Here is a 16,167-nt window from a genome sequence, read left to right on the forward strand (position 1 = left end):
AAAGCCTGACTCAAGTATAGTGGCCCGAATATTTTCAAAAGAATGTCCAGGTAAACGAATGTGTTTTTGATAATGGTAGGCTAGGAAGCTTATTGGAATGCGATCTATGGTTGTTAAAGCGTATTCTAAATGAAGTTTCCGTTTGGCCAATGTACTGTTTTTTGCAGACGGTACACTCAAGCATGTATATAACGTTAGAACTATCGCAATTAAATGAACCTCGAATGTTAAGGAGAAGTCTGAAAACGTGCTAATGGCTTTCTGTGTCGTTTGCATATGTACGCACACCTTGCAACGTGCTTTGTTGAAGGGTGCACAGCCAGTTATTTCGGGCTATTTACTTTCGATGAAGTTAATAAATCTCGAAGATTTTTAGACCGTCGGTACACAACGCGAGGTGGTTCAGGAAAATACTCTTGAGATGTTCGCTTTGGGCAAGGATATTGTAGTGGCGTTTAATATAGAATGTACCTTTGGTGCTGATGCTGAGTGTGTTAGTACAAGGTTGGTGGCTATTCTGTTTTTTGGGCAAACGGTTCCCCCTCAGAATTTCCGCTCTATTTATCTGCTCGACCTATGCATCATCGATTAAAGCGATGGATATTGCCGTTTAGTGAGAGAAGTTTAAGTTGTTCGCAATTAGCTATGAAATCCTCGCGGTTGGAGCACAATCGTTTTAAAGCGATGGGCCTGACTATATGGAATGGCGGTCTTGCAATGTCCGTACATGGCTGCTCTTGAAATGCAGAAGCGGGTTTTTTATCAGTAGGTTTACGATATAGTTTAGTCAGCAGTTTTTCCTTCGCATAGCGACACAGTGACGTCTAGAAAGTTTACCGAAAGTGGCGAGTAACTATGCGACAGTTTGATTGACGGGTGGAAATGATTAAACGCATCTATGAATTTCAAGAGGTTTTGCTCCCCATATGTCCAAATCAAGAAGATATCATCAATGAATCGCTTATAAAAGAAAGGCTGTATGTCAGTGCTGGATAAGAAATCATTCTCCAAAATACCCATAAAGATATTAGCATAATTCGGACCTATTCGGCTTCCCATCGAAGTACCGCTCACCTGACGTAATGGCTATCATTAAATTCGAAGTTATTAAGTTCAAGAATAAGCTTAGCAGCGATCCCAGGGTTTCTTTATCTACAGGCTTTTCGACACGACAGTCTTCATACGCTTAAGGACTGCTGAAATCCCATCGGCATGCGGTATGTTAGTGTAAAGCGAGGTGACGTCGAGAGTTACAAGGATTGAATTATGCGGAATGGTAAGGTGTAATATATCTTGGAGAAAACTATTGGTATCCTTTACGAATGACGGAAATGTTCCAGGAATCTGGTTAATAAGGGAGTCTACATAGCGTGAAAGGTTTTCCGTTGTAGTGTTCACACCGGAAAATCGGGCGGCCTGGATTACCTTGTTTGTGAATCTTTGGTAGCAAGTAAAACCTACCAGCCACGGGACTGAGCGGTATGAGAGACCTAACGGTTTTTCGTCTAGTTTTTTCTGCTTTAGTAATTTTGTGAGCTGATCTATCAAAATGGACCTAAAGTTATCGGTTGGGTCGGTTGCGAGGGGTTTAAAAAAGTGGTATCCGAGAGTTGTCTGACCGCTTCCATGATGTAATCACTATATTGAGAAAAACAATCGCTCCTCCTTATCTGCGGGTTTAATGACGATATCATAGATTATTGTGAAAGCTCTCAAGCGCTGTTTTTCTTCCTTCGTCATATTCTGTCGGTAACGGACCGAGGGTCTTGTACGCCTCGAGTATTTCACGTGCACTGCACTTATATACAAATCTAAACATTTATCACGTTGCGCTGGTGGGGTCCAGTGTTTGTATGAGGGCATAGATAGTTTAGCGTCACTAGGATTTTCACGGTTATGGAAGTACTCTCTTAGGCGCACTGGTTCGAGCAAAGTTGTCAAGGTCTTTTAAAAGCTGAAATTCATTGAAATCCACCAGAGGTTGGGCAAAAGGTAAGACCCTTCGATAAGGCCGATATATGAGCACCAGAAAGAACAAAGATTGAAGGTTAACAACATTGTCGCTTGGTTCAGTTGGTCTGCTTCTGAGTGATGGTTTGAGTAGGAACAGTGTCTATGTTAGCAATACATATAGAAGGGTCTATGCCATCACGAATAAATTTATTGTGTTTGAGCGTGCATAAGTTTTCTTCTTATTCTGTTTAAATGCTGCCAGGCATTCTAATTCACGTGGCGTTAACTGTGACGTGAAGCGGCTTTCTTCGCTATGTAGACGCATCGTACATGATTTGTAACGATTAACAACAATACGCAGTAATTCCAAAGAGGCGTTGCTTAGTACCCTTTGCGAATCGGCTTTGTTCGACTCGGAAAGGTCGCAAGTGGCTGGCTTCAGTCTAGCTGTAAGCCTTTCGGTACTGCAGAAGGCATTCAGGTACGTTGACAGTGCGGTTACATGCAGTTCAGACCGTATGCCTTTCTCGTAACTGCATGTAACACTGCATGTAACACTTTGCGATGAGTTCGATTGAATATATGCAAGACTTTCTCAGTGGTTACCCGTTCAACCATACACTAGTCTCATGAACGCTTTTTTCGTGCCTTTTGGGCACAGTCAGCCATGTATTCCCCAAAAAAAACAGCCTCCACGCGCAGATCGTATGGCCCTATCTATTCATGCAGAGCATAGTTCAGTGCGAAGCTGTGGACTCACATGGACCTCATGGTTGCCCCTCTTCAGTCGCTGGACTCCGCACTCGCCAGGCAAGTGGAGGACGTCCACTATACTGACAGGGCCCACACTGCTGTTGTTACTGATGATGATTGCCTTTATGAATGGCTCACTCCCACTCTGGGAGATTGGCCAAGAAACGAATAATTATAGAAAAAGTGGTCATATACGAATTCTATGACTAATGAATTTTACGATAGAATAAATTAATAATGTTAATTTAAAAATTCCAAATCAAAACCACCCTGATCAATTAAGAATTTTTGTACAGCGGAACAGACATCCCGTTGACAATGACCTAATGAGGAGGCTCCCAATGATAGCATATTAGACAAATGTAATCCAATCTAATTCTATGGACGCCCCTTTGAGAATGTTTTCTTCCGTAAATTGTAGCGGTTACATGATCAAAATAATGTTCGCTCGTCACTATCCTCTTCTTCACACGATTATGGCTAACAACAATGATGATCCCTCTAAATTTTGTTGTTGGGCTAGTTGTTATACGCTTATACAAAAAAGCCTCGTCATCATCAAGGAAGAACTCGAGACAGAAAAGGAACAAAAAAAAATCACGCATATCCACGAAGTGAATGATGATGAGTGGGGTGAAGCACCAGGGATTATTCGGGTAACCGTGAATCCCCGTACATTGCCCCACTCCAGCATGCAAATGCGTGACAAACACGTGTGTGCAGAATATACAACAATGTTTTATTGATGTCATAAGCCGTATGTGGTGTTCAGGGGCGGACTTCGTTTCCCCTTCATTAGTACCGCCTTGGGATCGGTGAAGTAAAGAGCCAGGGTTTCACGAATGAGATGTAAAAAATCCAAGCCTGCGCTGAAACCGCAGCACAGTCACAGCGAAAGCTGGAAGAGCAGCCTTTCTAGAGCTCATTGTAAGCTTTCTTGGGGCTACAATACAAGTACACTAGAAAGGTGCCTATTATGCCATAAATCACAATTTTTGTGAAGTCGGGAAGCACCTACTAAGCCATTATTCGTCATTCTGCGGAGAAGCGAGGCACCAGCTACACGTCTGTAAGGCATTATGTCCACTTTGTTGGCGCGACGACTGATGACGATGAAGAATTATGGCTCAGCCCTTTGTAATGGGTTGGAAGCTTTAAACGGCCCACCAGTAATGTAATTTGCATTGGGTGACGCCCGGTCGCTATTTCCCTCTCCCGTCATGCTGTATAACATACGTTGACGTAGGAAACAGCCGGGGGGGGGGGGAGGGAGGCAAAGAACTTTACTGAGACCCCGAGAAATGGATCATGCGCTTATGGGCTTCCTTGGCACCAATACAAGTGCACTTGCGAGGAACCCACTACGCTATAAATCATTGTAATTTTACTGAGACCCCGAGGAAGTGGATCATGCGCTTATGGGCTTCCTTGGCAACCAATCAAAGTGCACTTGCGAGGAACCCACTACGCTATAAATCATTGTAATTTTTGAGAAGTAGGGCAGCAGGCACTGTGCCATTTTTCGTCATTCTACGGAGAGCGTTGGTACCAGCTAAACGCATGTAAGGCATTATGCGCACTTTGTTGATGCTGTGCCTGATGACGATGAAGAATTATGGCAGAGTCCTTTGTAATGGGTTCGAAGCATTCAACAACCTACTCGTTGCGAAATTCGCATTGTGTGACGCCTGGTTACAGAATTCGCGTTGTGCGACGCTTGGCGCATATTTTACTCTTCTACCACGCTATATTGCATGTGCTAATGTGGTTCCTTGCCGACATGAAGCCTGTATAGGACCTTTTTGCAAAGCAGTTTCAAGCACCGGCATGGCTCAGAGGTTGAATACTGGGCTCCAACGCAGAGGGCCCAGGTTCGAACCTCGTTCCATCCTGGAATTTTTTTCTTATTTTCGTTTTTTTTTCATTTCGAGCGATACTGGTTACGGACACCGGCGGCGGCGGCGGCGGCGGACAACTACGGCGCCAAAAACGGCCGGTGAAACGATCTCATAACAGCTTTCGCTGTAAAACGAGACAGAGCATGTGACAGGTTGAAAAGTACTCAACATCACTGTCAACACAATTGAACAGTCTGCTCAGAGACGGAGCATAGACCTCATCGTAAAGAGGCGTTGGCTCCACCGCTTGACTTCTCTGCTCTTAAGGTGAACATGTTGGTGCTTGCTGATCGTCGTAGTGTGGCGCGAAGACACAAGTACAAAGACGCGGAGGCATACAACAGAGGCGCTGTGACGTGTGTGCCGGCGCGTTGGTAGTAGTGTAGCGGAGAGGTAGAAGAAGAACGATGCTGCTACATTGACGTACGAAAACCAACTGCTTTATTCCAGGGCCCACGCTCTCGCCTTCACGCGCCTCCGCTGACTTCGTCGTCGTCGGTGCCTCGGCACGCCTGCACGCGACAGGGCCCCCCACCGATAGACGGAGTCTCAGTCAAAATGTGTCCGTTTGGCAGTCCTCGTCGAGTGGCGTAATGGGCGACGGGTGAACAATTTTTTTCGGGGGTCGGGGCTGAGAGTGGCGCAGAGGACGGATCGTGAAACCGCGTGGATTCTGCGAGTCGGTTATTGACATGCGTCGCTGTGGAGAGACGCTCCAGGAGGGCCGAGTGGTTTCCGCGAGAGAGCGGTCGCACCGGGCGCGCTCGTCGACGAGGGCGTGACCGTCGTAGCTACCAGTATTGGGGAGGGTGCCGGGGCAGTCATGGAGGACAGGGTGCGGCCGTGAGGGTGCAGTACGACTCTGCCATCGTGCGCCAGCAAAACCTGTATGCGCTGCTGGGGGAGATCCTGCCGCAGTCTGCGAAGCATTGCTCACCACAACCTGCACGCGCTCTGTGATGGTGCGAGCGCGACGGAAACCTCGACTGATATTGATTTTCTTGATTGAACGTGCGGGATGGGGGGGCGTAGACTCCGGCATGATTCCATGCTCCTTCAGTTACTCGGCCAGGTCTACCGTGGGCGCTTTCGCGGGCTTCTCCGCGGCTGGTGGCGCCGTTGTAGTAGGTGCCTGTGACTGATGGTGTATCGTCCGCCGACGTCATGGGCGCCGAGACAGACACGGGGAGATGTTGCGGCGGCGCCGCATGCAACACCGTCACGGTGGTCATGACGGGATAGTGGGTGACGATGTTGGCAGCGGGCGCAGAGTGACACCATACTGCCGCCCGTCGAGATGAGGGGCGCCGACAGGTTGCCATGGTGGCGGTGATGGTGGTGGTTCTTCGCCAGTATCTGTGGCCGCGTGAACGTCGGTATCTAACCAGGACTGGTGCTGGTCTGTCTGGAACGCACCCGCGTGGGCTGGGCCAGCATGGTCCTGCACGTGCAGCATGGGCCTGTAGCTGTTGTAGTGTCAGGGGCTGTCCCGGGACTATGGCAAACGAGGGAGGCGGCATCATGCGCGGCGGTGCCAGAATGATGTTGGGCCTTGGCCCCAGATTCTGCGGATGACCATGGTTGGGGTGCCAGTTGTGGCCTTGTGCTAGTCCGCCCGGGGAGACTGGGACCAAGTGGTGCGGTCGGTGCGGGCGTCGTCATGTTTGCGTTGCCACTCGACAGCTTGGGCAGGATCTGCGGTCGGGACAGTCTGATGTTCGAAACCAACCAACGTGTTTGGGACAGTCTGAGGTGACTCGGTTAGGGCGACACCCGTGGTGTCAGCGAACACGTGACAAGCAGCGCTGGTTTGGGTGTCGCACACAGGATCAGTAGGCACTGATGCCGTCATGCTCACCGATGTGTCCACAGGTGTTGACCACTCTACCAAAGGCTGTTCGTCGGCGATGGCTGGAGTGGCAGGCAAAACAGTTGGCGGCAGGCGATACTCAGTCGTGGCACGTGACGTGCACAGTGTCGTCCTGGGCGCCGCGTCGAAAGCAATGTCTTGCGATGGCTCTGTGGTTACGTTTAGCGCGGCAGGAAGTATGTGACGTGGCGCTGCCGGTTGCGGTAGGGCTAGAACGAACCCTCGAAGTTGGTCGTATGCCTGCGGCCCTGGAGGAGGCACAACGCATCGCAGAGCAGGAGGAAGCATAGCTACCGTGATGGCGTAGTTGTCCTGCTGCGAGACGATGTTACGCAGGTAGAAACCAGCCTCCATCTTGATAAGCCAGATGGCTGGGCATCGCGGCCAGAATTTGGGAAACTCCGGCGGCAGCAAGATGCAGTGCGCCGTGGGTTCATCTGGTCGCAGCGCCATCGTGATAGGCGTGTCAGGGGTCGGTTCACTCGGTGAAAACGTCCGGCGGAATCTTCTGGAAGGTCATTCCAAGGTCCGGGTCACCACTGTAGGGGAGAGGTAGAAGAAGAAGGATGCTGCTACATTGACGTACGAAAACAAACTGCTTTATTCCAGGGCCGATACTCTCGCCTAGCACGCGCCTCCGCTGACTTCGTCGTCGTCGGTGCCTCGGCACGCCTGCACGCGACAGAAGCATATACTTTGTTTCTCGTCCTTCATGTGTTTTATGTGTTTTATGCCTCCGTGTCTTTGTATCTGTCTATTAACATTTCTTTAGGAAAAAAAATGGCGAAGCTTGCACTAAGCCGCGCAAGGCTTGAAACAGCGAAACTGGACGACTCTGAAGACTAATCTGGTTGCTTCTATAGCTTCTGTGTAGGCCTTTGCTAGGCGATGCGGGTTGTTTCTAGGTTGCTTCTAGGTCGTTGCTAGGCTTTAACTAGGTGATGATAGCTTGTTTGTTCACAAGTTGATTCTCGGCGCAGAGAGGTTCCAGCTAAACCACAGTCAGAGACACGACACGGATGTCCGAACTGCAGAGACGGAACATAGCGCTGAAACCAAGCGTTCGCACCTCTCATAGTTCTACCAACACGTCGTCGCTGGCGTAGGCTTTCCATGGCTTCGGTGTCTTGTCGCAGCCACCGTTGCTTTTCCCGTTCCCTAGAATCCTGTCGTTGTACGGACTCGGGGTCTTCGTCTCGCCGCCGTCGCTTCGCAGCCATTTATTGAGCTAACTGTTACCTTCTTCATTTTTAGTAGACCAGTGGAGAACAGGGGGATTTACCCAATTACTGTGGTACATAACCGTTTATGAAGACGATCGTTTTTTGGTTCGCCGGACAAGGAATGATTTGGTGACAGGTTCTCTGTTAAAGGAAGGGGGGAGAATGTGGTTTGTAAGAAGACTGTGCAGCTTCTTAGGCTAGCCCCTTCGCACTTTCCCATAGCGACATTTGGAAGGCAGTCTTTGTGCGCTAACCGCAGTGTTTGTTTATACGATTGCAGGAAGCGACGGCGGCGACTGGCCAGCACGGCGGAGACTGAACGAGCATTTGGGGGCAAGTTGTTAAGCAAACGTCCTCAATGGGCAGGTGTACGCAACCTGGTATGTGCAAAGCCATGTCATCTGATGAATCTGCAAGGAGCGAATCCTTATAGGTATACGTCCTTCAAGAACAAGCCTTTGGACACAAATTGTTTACAGGACACTTCCTCTAAAGGCAAGAAATAGGAAGCAGTCCTTTGGTAGAGGAATGTCTCGCTCTAAATGTTCTGAACGACCGTACGGAATCCCGCATTTGAAGCGGAATGTCATCAAGGTCGGAAAGTGTGTGGGGTCGGCCATGGAAGTAAGGCTTCGAGATTCGTGTCCTCGCTGTTTCCTCCACTCTCGGAGGCTATACACTCGCAGATGTTGCGCGTCGCGGGGCAGCCCATCCACTGCCCACAGTTATACACCACTGCCGTGCTTGATCGCCACAAGCGGCGCTGCTGACAAACTGGTGCTCACAACCACTGTCAAAATAGCGCGAATCAAATCTTATACGCTTTCAGAACGCAAAGGGAAGCACATCCGAACAGAAACTACATAGTCAACAGTCAAACCGGTGGTGTCTGGGTCCGAAATCAGCGCTATGTATTTACCTTCGGCGAAGTACGACGTTCCGAATCACGGCACAAACCGCTAAACGCTTCGCACACACATAATGACTTCGCAATTCGTTAGTTGCTCTCTTTTTGTTTTTTGTTGTTACGACGGATGGGTGACGAAGGCGCTAACTATTCGCGGCAGCGATGTTCCACAAAGCACGAAATGACAATCTTTTTCGATACTCTCTTAACGTAAGCTGACGACGATGATCAGCTGGATATACATTGTTGAATTACGACACCCCAAAAACAGTGTTGTGGAAACTCCTTTTTCGAGATCCGCCACTTTTCTCGTATTTTATACTATACGCGAAAGTTATACTCCTCTAGAGAGAGAGAGCAGAAAGAAAGAAAAGTAGTTTAACGAAAGCTGTGAATATCAGTCGTATTATATGAGGGCTTACTATGTACTACATAGATGTAATTGAAATTAGATGAAAAGAAAACAGTAAAATTAATAATAATATTGGCAAGAAAATGGCACTATCAAGCTCGCATGGCGAAAGTTAGAACCATTTCGATAGGTACTCACTAGTGTAATAAGTAGATAATGAGGGACTTAAGAAAATCACTAGTGTGCAATTGTGCTCGTAACGCATTTGACCAATCTGCCTATTGCAACGCAGAGCACATTGACTATTTCTGAAGTAGTAAGGCTCGCTATATTGTGTTTAAGGATATAAAATACTGAAATGATAGAAGTTTCCAAAAACACCATTTTTTCAGCTTGGAATGTAAGAACAGTAATCAGTAGCAGCGATGCATTTAACGTTGCGCATCTCTTTACGATAGCTTTAGATATTTTACTCTGTCCAAACATTTCCCGAATCCTCTAGCGTATCCCGGTAGGCTGTGCCGGAATACCGCAATAATTCCTCCGCGTGAATATATTAATTTCTTATCATACACTGCTCATCTATGATTGGCTGATCATGGCTATGAGGTAGGCGGTGCGCCGCTTCTAACACCGACGAAGTGACCAAAGGAATTGCAAGCAAAATCTTTACTCCATATGGCCCCGGTATAGTTTGTCATTGTGTTGAGGACTAACATGCAATGGAACGCTAGCCAACGAATGCGGACTCTACTGCGTTCCGCCATAGAGCAAGAAAAACTTAGGAAGGAGCATTACGTCACGCAGCCAGCCTAGGCAAGCGAACGCTCAATTAAGCCAGCAGTGTTGGCCGAACACGTGACTTTTTGCGTCCGCATCACCCAAGAAAGGAGTTTTGCCGAGAGTCAGGGGTTCGGCGCCCGGTAGCTTTTAATCGAAGTCCTCTTGTTCGGTCGGCTCAAGGAGTAGTTCCAAACAAAAGAAAACCGGAAGTACTGAAACCTACCGCGCGCTCCGACGTTTCGATCATGCGTTGGGCCGACACAGTAGGCTTCAATCGCGTTGCGCATTGCTTCCTCCTGTTTCCTTCCTTCACGTGTTCCGCCATAGTTACGTTTTAAGCCAATCAGAGAGAGCGCAGACACCCGGTGAGCCAATCAGAACGGACATGGCGATGTCTGACAGTAATGGTGAGAAATCGCAGCATTCAGCACAGCCACGCCTGACCACTTATTCGCCCGCTTTTCCCGCATCGCCTATCGTCCAAATGCCCGCATTTGTTTCTTCAGAGATACAGAAAGCGAATGCACATATATATGCAAGGTCATTCCAGAGAACACTTCACCGGTACTTCACGCAACCTCTAGTCGATTTGTTCCAGCTCTCTATATATAGATACATATATTTCAATACACACGTGGAGATCCGTTTATTTTATTCCATCTATGACACATAGTGACGAAGGGTATGCAAATGGAAACGTATTAATATATGGGTAATACAAGTGTTACGTAGAGCCGTAGGTTGGCGTTGTGAGGGAGCGTTGCCAAGATCACTGAATATATCAATAAAGCCACTTTGTACCATTAATACTGCTGTCCAATAGTGTCCTTGTGCCTGGAGGCCAAGCGGTAGGCATTCATATTTCAACGCGTTTTGAATTTTCGCCATTGTGAGCCGAATACTCCGCTAAGAATAAGCGGCGTATTGGAAACTCTTTTCGTTGGAGTAAGCATAATGGCGCCACATTTGACTTCGTTTTTAGGGAGATATTCGGTTTCATGACGGAGTCCATCGACTCTGCTTATGCTCGTAACTATACTCCGCTGGGGAGTACAATAACTCCAAAGAAGGAGTAAACTATGACACAATTAAGTACAGCTATTCTTACGAGGCAAAGAGGTAAGTAGTCCTGTTTCAATATAATTTGCATGTTCACCATTCAAGTCAGACATTTACCCGTTGGCACCTTCGCACTCATTTAGTCACTCAGAATAAGCGGATAGTTGGTAACTCCTTTCGCTGGGGCAAAATGGTATCATATTCGACTTTGCTTTTAGGGAGTTATTGAGCTCGTCACCGTATTTCGCTGGGGAGTACAATGACTCCAAATAGGTAGTCAAATATATAACACAAATACAGCTATTTTCGCTGGAAGAATATACAGACCTCGCTTTCTTCTTACAGTTTCTCAAATAGAAATGTCCATAGCGGAGGCTACGCTGCCGTTGAAACGATATAACTTCGCATGAATTTGAACTTGGTAAGCTCTGGTCAGTGAAGCACGCACTTTAATTGCAGTGTCAAGATTGTGGTGCTGTGTTCCTCCTATCTAACGTTGGAGTATGCATCCGGTGTATGAGACTAGCACACTAAGGAAGATACAAATCGCTTACAACGAACTCAGAGGAAAGCGGTTAGATTTATTCTTAATAGAGGAGACTACATTCTCCAACTAAGCTCACAAGGGCACATAACATCCCTGTATTAGCAGTGCGCAGAAAAATAAGCCGACCAAAGTTTCTTTGATTCTTGGTCGATTTAGTTTAAACTTGGTGAGTTTATGTATATCTGTGTGCTGGTTCTAAGTATGTAATTATTCGCACTATGACACGCACCCACCCCAAGGTGCTTCTCAAACATTACGTAATACCCTTACACAATGCGTAATGGCTTAGTTGACACAGATGAGAACATACAGCACACCAAACCAATCCAAATGGGACTATATGAAATCGATGATGTTGCAGCATGTCATGCTACACGACATTGCAGCACATCATGCTACATAAGTAGATAGCTACCTTCTAATGAATGTCATATGACCTGCTTTAACGTTAGCTAGCACTCGCTAAGCCCTAAACAGGAGAAATAAAGGTTTGCGACTAAACATTGGCATTCTCGCACAAACTATACCTATATTACAGATTTTGTACAGTGTGAATACAATAGAATGGCGACCGTTAATGTACGCATATCGAGACAAGATGTACTCTTCGCAGCAAAAAGAATTGCGTATAGCGAGGACGACATTCGTGTCAAGCTCGCGGATAACGTGCAGTCCCCGAGCTACGACTCGAATCCGAGAGCGAGTACGCGTCCGAGACCGCGCGTGGCCGAAGGCGCGGCTCACGCGACTGAGTTCATTCCGAGCCAGGAGTATCCGAAGATGGAGCCGTACAGCCAGGTCATCCAGACGCAGGCGCGGCCTCCCGGCGTCAGCAAGAGGAAGCTGACGGTGAACACCGCGGCCACGGACACGAGCTTACTGTGCACGTGCTCGCATGGCACAAACACCGGGTTCTGGAGCTCGGGCGGGGTCTCGTCAGATTCGTAGTACGCGGTGAGCATCCTGCAAGACCAGAGTGGGCTGCTTGAGTGAGCGTAGGATATGCTCAAAAGGACAGACTGATAAGCTATAAAAAAAACTCGGTTACAACCTAATAAAAACATGCTCGATCCATCCGTCACAGGAATCGCTATAACAAGAAAGTGAACCGTGTCTTCACAGTAAGCTTGTGCAGGTGCGTGTGTTGCGCAGCAGGTGGAGCTCCGGGCATTTATCGGCGCGGACCGACAGGTCGTGGGTTAGACTCCCAGGTCACCGAAATGAACGAAACTTTTTTCTTTGTCATCTTTTCGTGTACATTTTGCCGACGTCACTTCCGTGACAGAAATGACGTCAGTGAATCTTGGTTGAGCCCGGCATAAAACACTTGGTATTAAAATGTCAGCTCCGCCCATCAAACCGCGGCGCGCCTGCCTTTCAGTTGTGGAAAAAGACAGTCGTACTACTTGGTTTCCGCTCGAACCGTAAGTACTTTTTTTCAGCTAATGTAAATACAACGCATATCATGAGTTAAAGATTCGTCGGTGCTGCCTAAACCATTGCGTTTGGCTGAGCAGCGATGTGATAATCGCTCACGAAATTTACCAGGACGTTCAAGTTTCCGACATAAAACGAGCGACAGAAACGTCACGACAGTGAGTAAGCGCTATTGGAAGCGATGGCTGTGGATGTAGCTGACATTTCGTGGTAACTTGTAACCAAGTGTAGTAGGTAGTACATAGTTCACGCAGTCGCGCAAAAAACCACATGGACGGTGAAACAACGCTGCATCCGATCTTGCTGTTTCGCCGTTCATGTAGTTCATTTGCGATACTGCATCAATTATGTACAATAGGCATACGTTGAGGGGGAGCATGGGAGGGGAGCAAGTTATTTTATCATTTTGATCAAGACAGACAATGCTACGAATGCTAGAGAAAATTGTTTCACGTGTTAATTTCGTTGCCAAGATATCTTCAGCGCTTCACACTTTTAGCAAAAACAGCGAACGGGGCAAGTTGGTGGGCGTTCATAACTGTAATGCTGTTTGTAGTACGTGACCAACGAAAAAAACAAACAATAAAACAAGAAGTAGTTAGAGGCACACGGCACGAGTGCATCTCGTTTTCGTTCTTATATGTTTGTTTTTGTCGCTCCATCACTGCAATACTAAGCGCAATTCAATCATCACATACGAAGGAAATATACATAGGTATGTGTCACGCGTAATGAAGCGTTATCGCACTTTTACGTTGCGATAAGTTCCTTAGTTATTACATGGAAGACATTACTGCAGTCTGACTATTCCTACTTCACGTTTTTTTTTTTTGTCACTCTCAAGCTCTTCCATCGTATATTATGTAGCAACTACCCAAGCTTGTACTTTGAGACATCGCCATATCTTCGAAAGAGAGAGAGATAGAAAAATAAAGCCGGGAGGTTAACTGCACTTCGCGCTGTTTTCTGCCCTATCTGTGGACATAGGAATGTGGAGGTCAGAAAGTACCTATACCAGCGAATGAGCGGAGTGACATGTACCTGCGACCAGCGATCGCAGGGTGCCGCATGCGCCCGCGACCAAAAACGTGACACATCACATAATACAATCACAAAGTGCACCATACGAGAGGCGATTTACTTAAATCATGCCTTATTCGCGCCGCCAGGGACTAGACGAAGAACAAAAGAAAAACACACTCACAGGGTGATGCGTCTAGTCCTTGGCAGCGCGAATTTTGTGTGTTTTATTATTGCTCTCAAGTTTATTTATCCAATCAAGCAACAAATACACCAACTACACGTCCTCCTACCAACTAGCCCCCATAGGAGCTTTACTCACTTAACATTGCCTTTATAGGTTGCATTAAAACGATGTTATGAGGTCGTGGGATCGAATTCCGGCCGCGGTGGCCGCATTTTCGATGCAGGCGAAAATGCTCTAGGCCCTTGTACTTAGATTTAGGCGCGCGTTAAGGAACCCCGTGTGGTCGAAATTTGTGGAGCCTTCCACTATCGGTGTCCCTCATAGCAACATCGTGGCTTTGGCACCTAAAACCCCACAATTATTATTACCACGAACGATACGGATTACAGAGCTCTCAGTGGTGAAACGCTCGTCACTGTAGTTTATACAATACGACAGTTTTAGCACGCCGTTTGATACGATGTTTCGGTTGATACGAAAACATCCGCACTCACTTGTCTTTCTCGTAGAAGGCGTCGAAGATGAACTTCTTGAGTCCGTTGTCATCATCGGGAAGCCTATTGATGGGCGTTCGCTTGATGTCATGTGCACCACACCGCACTTTCCGGTGAACATGTCTGCACCGCACATAAACGCACATGCACATTCAAATGCAACAGCGTCGCTTCGTTCTAAACGATGTGAGAAATCGACTTTAAAGGTGTAGATGGTAAGGTAATGGAACGAAGAAAGGTACGTTCAGTGCTCTGAAGTCGAGTAACGCCTCGTCCTCCGACTAACATGTTTATTCCTTGTCTTTGATCAAGATGTGGAATTTGATCAGATATGCGGCGGCCGCACTTCGATGGATACAAAAACGATACAGGCCCGTGTGTAACATTTGGTGGCCGCTAAAGAACGCCAGGTGGCCGGAATATCCGGAGCCCGTCGCAGAATAGAGCGTCGTGGTTTTGGGACGTAAAATCCCAATAATTTTATCACCGGACGCATACTGTCTGTACTATGTGACTCCTGTCTTCGTCTCACATCACTTGCAGGGCGACTGACAGTTTTCACCATAACTATGTCTCACCGCAGATGTTGGGCGGCCCTGCGGCCCCCGTGGGGCATCTTGGTGCCGCCGTAGATGATGGTGACGCAATACACCGCGTCCAGGTAGTTCCGCATCTCCTCTACGGTGAGCACGAAACCCCGCGCACGGGGCAAGATGCTGGCGGGGTATCGGAAGACCTGCGCAGACAACTCGGTGCGTTCAGACTAAATTCAATCAAATCAGTTCATTTGATTACAGCGTCAGCACAATTGGAATCTCACACTAGCGGAACGAATTATGCGGATAACTATCTCTGAACAGCTTAACTTGAGACTGCTCTGCTTCTTAAGGCGAAAGCCTTAGATGCCTCACCAAAAGCGAGAAATTGGCCTTGTGCGCGGCGGCGGCGTTAACGCGGTTGTTGAAAAAATTCATCATGCGATGGCGTCACCATACGACGACGTCGCCGTGACTTCACGCATCGCCAAATTTGTAACGTCACCGTGACGTCATCAAGCGTCACATAACGTACTTCACGTGATGGCATCTCACATGACGTTCGTCGCTTCGTCAAAGGTGCGCCGATCCTCGAGATGGTGCAAAAAAAAAAAAGAAACACCAGGTCAGCTTTCGGAGGGAGGTGAGAGGGAGGGGAGGATTAGTATATTGACAGAAGAACAGAAGATGTTTCTTGGCTTCGAGTCGTCTGATGCGAATGCATTAGGGACCTTTGTATTTTTTTTTCGTTCGGCTTCTTTAGGTACTATTGTGGCTGTTTTGTGCGTGTGTTTTGGGAATAGGAATATTTGAGCGCACGTATGGTATCAAAGCTAACTTTAGCAGGATTGCAAGTTGGGCGAGTTGATTCGGATTCATTGCATGAGAAATGCGCGGAAAACGGACACAAGAGGAAGGCGATAAACACGGACGACGCGCTACTAACAACTAATTTTTTTTCAGAAATTAAGATTTTTTTTTTATTCAGAAGCGAAAACTCGGAGAGAAATTTCTTAGGCCTTTCGCACTAGCCAAAAAAGTTTGAATTGTATAAGCCATCTCTCTATCAGTTTATGCGATGCTTTAGTTAACTGTCTGTTATCGGTCGCCGTGGCGGGGGTTACTGAGATTGCGTTCCATAATATAGG

The 16,167-nt window shown here is 47.4% G+C and overlaps 1 protein-coding gene across 1 annotated transcript in view; it reads left to right on the forward strand.

Moving 5' to 3' along the window:
- LOC119371820 (uncharacterized) overlaps window positions 1–10,514 on the forward strand; it is a 157,586-nt gene extending 147,072 nt beyond the window's left edge. The window contains exon 9 of the transcript XR_007417712.1: window positions 8,970–10,514. The gene's annotated coding sequence lies outside the window, so the exon portion shown is untranslated. The remainder of the gene's footprint in view (window positions 1–8,969) is intronic.
- Window positions 10,515–16,167: the final 5,653 nt, after the last annotated feature.

This window comes from Rhipicephalus sanguineus, chromosome 10 (assembly GCF_013339695.2).
Source record: "Rhipicephalus sanguineus isolate Rsan-2018 chromosome 10, BIME_Rsan_1.4, whole genome shotgun sequence".
In the NCBI taxonomy this organism is placed as follows: domain Eukaryota; kingdom Metazoa; phylum Arthropoda; class Arachnida; order Ixodida; family Ixodidae; genus Rhipicephalus; species Rhipicephalus sanguineus.